General features: G+C 37.3%; 1 non-coding gene across 1 annotated transcript; it reads right to left on the bottom strand.

Moving 5' to 3' along the window:
* Positions 1–1981: 1981 nt before the first annotated feature.
* On the bottom strand, positions 1982–2085 carry LOC121226284 (small nucleolar RNA R71). Its single transcript, XR_005924128.1, has one exon. It is a non-coding gene; the product is annotated as a small nucleolar RNA R71 (small nucleolar RNA).
* Between the last annotated feature and the right edge of the window lie 9311 nt (positions 2086–11396).

Here is an 11396-nt window from a genome sequence, read left to right as displayed (position 1 = left end):
TATACTTAGGAGAGCATAGGAGAGCAAAAGGAGCCAAAAACGAGCCAAAAAGGGACAAAACGGACCAAATCAAGAAGATGACATGGCCTAAGCCTTGCCACACAGGTAGCTCACATGCCCGTGCCTTTTGAGGGTGTCGACCAAGGCTTTCACGATTCACACAGCCGTGTACAATTTAACGGATCAAACACGGCCTGGCAATCACGTCACATGGCCGTGGCACAAGGCGTGTCCCTGCCGAGCCCAAGTTAAGTCCAATTCGAAAAAAGGCCACTTTTGAGGGCTTTTAGGCATTCCAAAGCCAATAAATACACCCTAGAAGAGGAGAAAAGGGGAGACGAAGAAGGAGGTTAAGGAATTACCTGAAGGAAGCCGATTGATCCATCTCAGAAGCCGGATTCATCCTCAAGACTAAAGATCTCTCCTCAATTTCCCTTCAGGAGTTTTGGGTTTTCTTTATGTTTTGTATTATTTATTCTTCTGAGATGTTTTATTATTTAGTTATAAACTAAATCCCCTAAATACCTAAGAGGAATGAAACCTAAGACGAATCTCGTTATTATTTTCTGAATCGTATGATAAATATTTAACTTGTTCTTAATTATGTGTTCTTAATTCTTGTTTTGATATCTCAGGATATTGATTCAAGACATGCTCTTATTCAGAGGAGGAATAGACCCTGTCTAAAAGTACTTTTTTCATAATTAAGCGAAGTTGATTGCACGCCTAGAAATAGGGTGACAAGATTTTGTCGGGTTAGGGTAAAACCTAATAAGGGGATCCATAGATCGAGTTAATGCAACCTTATAGTGTTAATTAGAGAAAAGTCTCGGTTATTCAATCTAGGGATTAGACGTTATTAGTCTTGCATAGGGATAATAACATAACTTAGGGATCTCTACGGAACAATTTGAATGAATAAATCGTCCGATTCGGAGCCAGAATAACAAGTAAAGTCTAGGTGGATTTTTCCTTAGGTATTGTCTCAAGTCAATCGATTTTCCCAAAAGCAATTCCCCAATTCTTTTCTCTGTGCGTTCTCAATTTAGATAATTAGTTATTTAAAACAAAACCTCAATATTCTTAGGCTAGATAATAAAAAGACAGTCATTACTAGTACTTTTAGTTCCTTTGGGTTCGACAATCCGGTCTTGCTAAAACTATACTACTGTTCTATAGGTACACTTGCCTACATCGCGATAATAGTTAGTTCAAGAACGAGTAATTATAAACATTTAAAGCCTATCATGAAACCTCGCGATCAAGTTTTTGGCACCTTTGCCAGGGAACTAAAATATTAGGAACGCTAAATTTTAATTACTTTAGCCATTTATTTTTCTTGCAATTTAATTTAATTTAATTATTTATTAATTTACTTTTTCTTTCTCTTGGCAGGTTTTTATAGTTTGTGACTAGAAGAAACCCGTCAGGACCATTACTTTTTGATGAAAAATCGATCGTATAGTTCATAGAAACCAAAGAGAAATAAAGCACAGCTTAAGATACACGGATAACGAGCAAGAAGACAATACTCAACCCCCAACTGAAGAGATGGCTAAAAACCAAGGCAATCAGCTACCTCCTGCAATTGCAGTTAATCAAAATCCTGCTCCACGTACTATGTATGATTATGCTTAAACATTCTCTAATAGGAACTGAATCTAGCATAGTTAGACCAGCTGTAGCTGCAAATACTTTTGAACTGAAACCTAACACAATTCAAATGATACAACAGTTTGTTCAGTTTGATGGTTTGCGGGATGAAGATCCCAACGCTCACTTAGCAAACTTTCTGAAATTTTGCGATACATTTAAAATCAATGGCGTTTCTGATGATGCCATTCGTCTTCGGTTATTTCCTTTTTCATTAAGGAACAAAGCTAAACAGTGGTTGAACGCGTTACCACGAGGGCCAATTACTACTTGGGAACAAATGACCGAGAAATTTTTACTAAAATATTTTCCGCCGGCTAAAACGACTAAATTACGTAATGATATCTCTTCTTTTGTGTAGATGGATTTAGAAACACTTTACGCATGGGAGAGATACAAGGACTTACTGAGAAGGTGCCCTCACCATGGGTTACCGCTTTGGCTTCAAGTACAAACATTCCACAATGGTCTGAATCCCTCGACTCGGCAAATGGTTGATGTAGCTGCTGGGGGAACCATCAACAATAAAACACCGGAAGATGCCTATGAGTTTACAGAGGAGATGTCACTAAATAACTATCAGTGGCAAGTTATGAGGACCAAGCCAATGAAAACAGCCAGCGTTTATAATGTTGACTCAGTCACCATGCTTTCTAATCAGGTAGAACTTCTCAATAAAAAGATTGATGGTTTACTTGGTTCTACGCAAGTGCATCCAGTAATGAGGTGTGACTCAAGTGGAGGAGGTGTGCATACAGAATATCAATCCTTCAATCCCACAACCAAAGAGGAACAAGTCTACTATATGGGTAACAACAACTTTAGATCTCAAAATAACCCATACAGTAATACTTATAATGCAAGTTGGAGGAACCACCCAAGTTTTTCCTGGAATGGTCAATAGAATCAAAAGCCACAAAATCCTCAACAGCCACCTTATCAACAAGAGAAGAAACTGAACCTTGAGGAGATGCTCTCAAAATTTATATCAGTGTCAGAAACCCATTTCCAAAATACCAAGATAGCACTTAAAAATCAACAAGCATCGATCCAAGGACTCGAAACTCAGATAAGCCAGCTTTACAAACTAATCTCGAAAAAACCATTAGGAAATTTGTTTAGTAATACCAAATCAAGAGAGCATGTCAAAGCAGTTACACTAAGGAGTGGGAAACTGTTAACAAAATATGAAAAGAAGTTAGCACAAGAAGTCATGGAAAGCAAAAGGAGGGAAGAAAAACCCGAAAATAGTGACAAACCAGTGTCGGAGGAATATACACCACCGGTTCCATACCCAGCAAAATTAAAAAAAGATTGCATTGATGCATAGTTTGGTAAGTTTCTTGAACTTTTTAAGCAATTACATATCAATTTACCTTTTGTTGAAGCCATCTCGCAGATGCCTACCTACGCAAAATTTTTGAAGGAGCTTCTAACAAATAAAAGGAAGTTCGAGGACTTATCTACCATAGAACTCAACGTGGAGTGCTCCGCCATACTCGAAAACAAGCTGTCAACCAAACTAAAAGATCCAAGAAGTTTTAATATCCCTTGCTTAATTGGTAATCTGAATGTTGAAAAAGCACTAGCTGATTTAGGCGCCGGTATTAATTTGATGCCACATAAAATGTTCAAACAACTTGGTCTTGGAGAACCTAAACCTACTAGGATGAGTATTCAATTAGTCGATAGATCTGTTAAATATCCTAAGGGTATTATAGAAGACGTACTCGTAAAAATAGATAAATTTATATTCCCTGTTGATTTTGTTGTGCTTGACATGGATGAAGATGTGGAAGTACCTTTAATTTTAGGGTGCCCATTCCTAGCCCCTGCTAGAGCTATGATTGACGTGGGTGATAGTAAATTGGTACTTAGACTAGGTGATGAGGAGATGATCTTTAAAATTTATGATGTTATGAGATTCTCTAGGGAGCAGGATGATTCATGTTATTTCATTAACTCTATTGATCATATTACTCAAGACTCTTTTCAGGAAATTGTACAAGAGGAGACGACAGAACCGTATCCAGCTCAAGACGAGGAGACAAGTGAGGAACCTAATGACCATTCATTAAGACAAGTAGAATATGAGGGTATTAAGATAAGCGATGAACTTAAGCAAAAACCCTCTATTGAGGAGCCTCCCAAACTAGAACTTAAATTACCAAACCATTTAGAATATGCATTCCTTGGAAATAATTCTACATTACTAGTTATTATTGCTTCTAATTTGCAATCCAAGGAGAAAGAGGAATTAATCCAAGTATTAAAAGAACATAAGAAGGCATAACATGGAAAATTTCTGACATTAAAGGAATCAGCCCCTCTTTTTGCACCCACAAAATTTTGATGGAAGATGAATAGAAACTGTGTGTGCAAGCTCAAAGACGTCTGAACCCCAGCATGAAGAAAGTTGTAAAAGCCGAGATAATTAAACTTCTAGATGCTGGAATTATTTATCCTATTTCTGACAGTTCTTAGGTAAGTCCAGTTCAGGTTCTCCCTAAGAAAGGAGGCATGACAGTTGTGACCAACGAGAAGAATGAATTAATCCCAACAAGAACAGTTACAGGGTGGAGAGTTTGCATAGACTACAGGAAACTGAACGATGCCACAAGAAAAGATCACTTCCCCTTACCATTCATTGACCAAATGTTGGAAAGATTATCCGGACACATGTATTACTGCTTTCTAGATGGACTCTCAGGTTACTTCCAAATCCCAATAGCTCTTAAAGATCAAGAAAAGATGACATTCACATGCCCATATGGTACATTCGCTTATCGTAGAATGCCTTTTGGATTATGTAATGCTTCTGCCACTTTTCAACACTGTATGATAGCCATATTTGACGAACTCATGGAAGATATCATGGAAGTCTTCATGGATGATTTTTCAGTATTCGGTAACTCTTTCCATTTCTGCCTTAAAAATTTAAAATGAGTTCTAATAAGATGTGAGGAAACAAACCTTGTGCTTAACTGGGAGAAATGTCACTTTATGGTTCAAGAAGGTATTGTATTAGGGCATAAAATTTCTAGTAAAAGGATTGACGTGGATAAATCTAAAATAGAAACAATCGAAAAATTATCACCCCCTAGTTCAGTTAAGGCTATTAGAAGTCTTTTAGGACATGCTGGTTTTTATAGAAGATTTATTAAGGAATTTTCTAAAATAGCTAAGCCTTTGACTAAATTGCTAGAAAAAGATATACCTTTTAACTTCGATCAGGAATGTTTAGAAGCATTTAATACTTTTAAAGGATAAATTAATTAATGCTCCAATCATAATTGCACCTGATTGGAACTTGCCATTTGAACTTATGTGTGATGCGAGTGATTTTGCAATAGGTGCAGTATTGGGACAACGAAGAGACAAGCATTGACAAGCATTTCAACCTATCTATTATGCCAGCAAAACCTTAACGGCTGCACATGAAAACTATACTACTGTGGAAAAAGAGTTGTTAGCTGTGGTTTTTGCATTTGATAAATTTCGATCATATCTCATATTGTCTAAAGTTGTTGTTTACACTAACCATTCCGCCCATCGGTACCTTTTAGCTAAAACCGATGCCAAACCTCGACTCATTTGATGGATTCTCCTATTTCAGGAATTTGACTTGGGAATTCAGGACAAAAAAATAAGCTGAAAATCTCACGGCTGATCATCTGTCTAGGCTCGAGAAATCCAATACCAGAGAACTAGATGACGTAGAAATAAATGATTCGTTCCCTGAAGAATAATTTTTTGCTATATCCAACTCCGGGGTACCTTGGTTTCCAGACATCACGAATTTTTTAGCTGCTAACATTATCCCACAAGGGTTAACACACCAGCAAAAGAAGTGTTTCTTTAATGATGTGAAAAACTACTTTTGGGACGATCCATTTCTGTTTTGTAGATGTGCAGATAAAGTCATCAGAAGATGCATTACAGGATCAGAAATATCAAAATTAGTGGAACATTGCCACTCAAGGCCAACTGGAGGACACTATAGTGGCACTAAGATCGCACACAAAATACTTGAATCAGGTTTTTATTGGCCTTCGTTATTTAAAGACGCTATCAGGTATGTTACTTTATGTGGCAAATGCCAACGGACAGGTAACATATCTAAATGTGATGAAATGCCTGAAAATTATATGCTTTCTTGTGAAATATTTGATGTTTAGGGTATCTATTTCATGGGCCCATTCCCTAGTTCATTCGGAAATAAATACATCTTAGCAGCAGTTGACTACATGTCCAAATAGGTAGAAGCCCAAGCTCTACCTACTAATGACGCTAGAGTGGTAGTACGTTTCCTTAAAAAACTTTTCTCGAGATTCCAAACACCTAGAGCAATTATCAGTGACAGGGGCACTTATTTTTGTAGTACCCAATTTGAAAAAACCCTTAAGAAATAGCAAATCGAAAACTCAAACAGATCCTTGAAAAAATAGTAGAATCAAACAGAAAAGATTGGGCAACAAAAGTAGACGATGCCTTATGAGCTTACACAACTGCTTTTAAAACTCCTATAGGGACATCACCTTACAGACTTGTTTATGGAAAAAGTTGTCATCTACCATTCGAACTAGAGCATAAAGCTTTTTGGGCTATTAAATTTCTAAATCTTGATCCTGAACTTGCAGGAAAAACCAAGTTGATGCAGCTGAACGAGCTAGATGAATGGCGAGCCAATGCATACGAAAATTCACTCCTATACAAGGAAGCAACAAAGCAGCGCCATGACGTTCGTTTAAAGCAATGGCAACAATTTGAAGTTGGATATCTCGTCTTATGTATAACTCAAGACTCAAATTGTTTCCCGGGAAACTAAAATCACAATGGTCAAGACCTTTCGTAATTCAATTTGTTCATCCATATGGCACAATAGAGGTAAGTCACCCATCATACGGTACTTTCAAGGTAAATGGACACCATCTCAAACCTTATAATGGTGAGAATTTTAAAGCCAATGGAGAGGAGCTACGACTCCACAAATCGCCCTGAATATACCAATAAGGTAACAATCGAGCTTATACTATAAATAAATGCTTCTCGGGAGGCAACCCGAGTACTAACAATTTTAAATTATTTTAAATTCAAGTTTTAAACATTTAGGTCACTAACAGGGTATTTGAAGCACAGGTTCCCAGTTCTACATGGCCGATAACACGGCCATGCTTAAGGCCGTAAGATCAACATGGAGGAAAACACGATCGTGTGTTACGATCGTGCAAAAATAGGGTAAATAATTTCCCCAAAATACGGGATGCGATAAATCCCCACGGCCGTGCGGCATGGCCGTGGGTGAACCTGGTAGGTGAACATGGGCGTGGGAATGGAAAAATACGGGCGTGCCAGGGGCAAAGCTCGATTCTATTTCTTTGACACGGGCGTTAGACACGCTTGTGCCGTGAAGTCATGGACCATAATACACGGGCGTGGTACCTTAACACACGGTCGTGGGAGAAGTGAACAAAGTAGGCCCGATCGTGCGATATGGCCGTGTGACACACACGCCCAAGACACACAGGTGTGGGATAGTAGCCGGGCATGACCTAAATTGCAAAATTCAAAAAAAACGGGCTCACTCTCAGAGTGCACGAGCGTGGCCTTAGGCCGTGTGGCTTCCCCCTATATAAGTAAACCACTGTTCATTTTCTTCTTCCTTTCAAAACCCTAGCTGAAATCTCCCCCTCTCCACTCCCTAATCCCTATTCGTGCCACCATTCCACCGATTCTCACTTCCTCAACCCCCAAACCACCCTAAACTCCACTCCACCTGTTTTAGTCCTCACTTTCCCCTCTTTTCTCCCTCTATTTTTCCTCCACACGGCTGTACCCCCACAGCACGAGGACCCACCGACTCAGCCACCACCATCCTCTCGTCCAGTTCATGCGGCTGCTTCATATGCTGACATCTCTGAGCACCTCACCTGATTCGAGCAGTAGTGTTTTCAACGATTTGGAAACATTGATACTACTCTACAGCAGATTTGTCAGCACCTCCACATCTCATCGCCAGTCCCACCTCGCGAACCATCTAGTGATGAAGATGGTTAGAAATATTTATTTTATTATTTTATGTTTTTAATTCAAACTACTTTTTATTTTTTATTTTTATTTTTTAGCAGATTTAAAATTTTATTATAAATTTTGGTTATTTCTTTTCGAATACTTATTCTTCCTAATATCCCCTAAAAAATTCCTGATTTTATCACTGTTCTATAGAGCTCTCAAGCTCATCATCACATAAGAACTAAAACTCCACCGGGAAATGTTCTCCACGACTGCCATATCCTGCTCGACCACGACCATAGCTACCACTAGATATAATATTCTTTTGGCGCAGGACTTATGGCCTAATGGACCTCTACAACTGTCGGAGTAGCCTCCTCCACTCTCGAACCGATCACTATTCAAACCTCTAGTTTGAGGAATTCATCATACAAGAAGTTTCACTTCTCTCCCTATCTTATTTTTATACTTTAATATCTATCTTTGTACATTGAGGGCAATGTACATCTTAAGTGTGGGGGATACTTATTTTATTATCAGAAAAATCCCTGAATAATCGTCTTGTTCTCTTGAAAAACTCTCATATCATATTTAGGATAAATTTTAATTAACTTATGGTTTTGATTGATATATCTTGAATTAAAACATAGGGATTTATGCATTGATTATTTAAACTTTAAGACAATAGAGAATCAAGCATGATGAGTTGATTTTTAAGAATTCAAAATCTTAGGCTGTTTCCCCAAGTCTAGGTATTACTTTGAATTGGAATTCATGAGTCTAAACATCCAAAAGCCATAATTTTTGTGAGATTTTTGAGCCTTTTGAGCATCTATTCATCCTTTCATGCTCACTTTTATATTGCTTTGAGTGCGTCAGTATTGAACTGTTATTCTAGAACTTGCTTGATTATGCATGTAGAGACCACACCATTTGATTTGATATATCAAAATGATTAAGGCACTTAGGATTAACCCACTCATGCAATGAAAAGCCTACCTCCACGATTAACCCCTAGTAAACCTCATTGAGCCTAACAAACCATTTCTTGTATTACCCTTAATATTAACCTTTAACCCATTATTATTGAAATCCCCTAAATTAATCACTATTATTGTCGAGATTTAAGTTGAATGGACTACCTAGCTATGTTTTGTCCTTGATATTTAGTCTATATTATTTAACTTGTTCTTAATTAAAAAAAAACTATGTATGCATATCTGTAATTTCATATTCTGAGAAAAGCTCTGTTGTACGCAAGTGAAGATTAACTCTTTTTCTAGTTAGGCAACTTTTCAATTCAATCTCGATTCTAACCCTTTCTTTCAGCTTGTGACCACATCCCCTAACCAAGCCTCATTACAAACCTCTAAAACCCTTTTGATTGATGTATCATCTTAAATTATAGTGGTGGAGATTTGATTTTCATGCAAGCCTATGGTAATGACTTTCCATTATTGACTATTGAGTGCTTCCTTATTTTCCTTAAAACACCTCGAGTGATTTGAGTGAATCTTTAGTGAGGATGTCAAACTCTGTGATATTCTGAATTAAAAGTAATTACTTAGATGAGGGAAGACACCTATGTTTTCGGAATAAAACGCTCAACTTGGAATGATTGAAACTTTTATGTTCTTTTAGTTAAATTCTCAATGTATAATTACCTATGGATTAATTTGAGATATTATTGATAGAAATTATAAGTTGAGAAAGATTTATTTCGATTATGAGTTGAGAATTTTGCTTGAGGACAAGCAAATGCTTAAGTGTGGGGATATTTGATAAACTGTAAATTATAAATATTTTTACCCCATGTTTAATGCATTTTATGGATGATTTTTCATTAGAATTGGTAAATTTGATGCTCTTAATGCTTTAATTTGATGTTTTATACTTAGGAGAGCATATGAGAGCGAAAGGAGCCAAAAACGAGCCAAAAAGGGACAAAATAGACCAAATCCAAAAGATGACATGGCTAAGCCTTGCCACACGGGCAGCTCACACGCCTGTGTCTTTTGAGGGTGTCGACCAAGGCTTTCACAATTCACACGGCCTGGCCATTGACCCACTCTGCCATGTGCAATTTAATGGATCGAACATGGCTTGGCAATCACGTCACACGGCCGTGGCACATGGGCGTGTCCTTGCTGAGCCCAAGTTAAGTCCAATTCGAAAAAAGGCCACTTCTGGGGGCTTCTAGGCATTCCAAAGCCTATAAATACACCCTAGAAGAGGAGAAAAGGAGAGACAGAGAAGGGGGTAAGGAATTACCTGAAGGAAGCCGATTGATCCATCTCAGAAGCCGGATTCATCATCAAGACTGAAGATCTCTCATCAATTTCCCTTCAGGAGTTTTGGGTTTTCTTTATGTTTTGTATTCTTTATTCTTCTGAGATGTTTTCTTATTTAGTTATGAAATAAATCCCTTAAATACCTAAGGGGAATGAAACCTAAGATGAATCTTGTTATTATTTTCTGAATCGTATGATAAATATTTAACTGTTCTTAATTATGTGTTCTTAATTCTTGTTTTGATATCTCGGGATACTGATTCAAGACATGCTCTTATTCAGAAGATGAATAGACCCTGTCTAAGAGTACTTTTGTCATAATTAAGTGGAGTTAATTGTGCACCTAGAAATAGGGTGACAAGATTTTGTCAAATTAGGGTGAAACCTAATAAGGGGATCCACAGATCGAGTTAATGCAACCCGTTAATTAGAGAAAAGTCTCGATTCTTCCATCTAAGGATTAGACGTTATTAGTCTTGAATAGGGATAATAACATAACTTGGGGATCTCTACGGAATAAGTTGAATGAAATCGTCCTTAGGTGGATTTTTCCTTAGATATTGTCTCAAGTCAATCGATTTTCCCAAAAGCAATTCCGTAATTATTTTCTCTGTGCATTCTCAGTTTAGATAATAAAATTTTAGATTGGGAAGTCAAACAATTGAGAAATAAGTGTATTTCACTTGTAAAAGTTTGTGGTGTAGACATGGAGTCGAGGAAGCCACATGGGAACCCGAGGAGGCTATGAAAGATCAGTACCCAAACTTATTCACCGGTAAGATTTTCGGGGACAAAAGTCCCTAAAGAGGAAAATGTAACTGCCCGATTTTTGAGCTAATCAGAATAGTGGTCTTGGGACCATAAATCTGAAGTCAGAAAGATTATTTTATTATTAAAATGGAGTCATAGCATGTTTAAATTAGTGCATGAAAAATTTGGTGAGCTAATTTTAACGTTGTGAGCCCAATTGCGAAAAAGGACTAAATCGCATAAAATGCAAAAGTCCTAAATTGATAGCTAGAGGTGTCAAATAGCTAGAGAATAAAAATTGGGGGTCTTTACAGGGCAATTAGACCCTTAAAGATAGAGTGGCCTAGTCAAAATTTTCAAAATTTATTGGGTTAGGTGACCAATTTTGACTAAAATAGTATTATAATAAAAGAAGGATGATATCATCCCTTACTTATCTTTTTTCTCCACCAAAAATTATCCATGGTAGGGGGTTTGAGAGCTTAAATATTTTCAGCAGCTTGAAGCACTTACAAGTAAGTGATTTCCAAACCCTTTGTTGATGATTTTTGCATTTTTGAGACCCTTGAAGCATGAACTTTCAAATGAGTGGACTATCTTGCAAAATGGTTGAAGATCTAGGGTTTTTCCATGAGATCATTTACTATGTTTTCTAAAATTTTATGGAAGAATATGAGCCTTAGTTGTGTA

The sequence above is a fragment of the Gossypium hirsutum genome, unplaced genomic scaffold, assembly GCF_007990345.1.
Source record: "Gossypium hirsutum isolate 1008001.06 unplaced genomic scaffold, Gossypium_hirsutum_v2.1 scaffold_53, whole genome shotgun sequence".
NCBI classification, from domain to species: Eukaryota; Viridiplantae; Streptophyta; class Magnoliopsida; order Malvales; family Malvaceae; genus Gossypium; species Gossypium hirsutum.
Note: the sequence above shows the minus strand (reverse complement) of the source record. Positions and strands in the feature narration are given on the sequence as shown.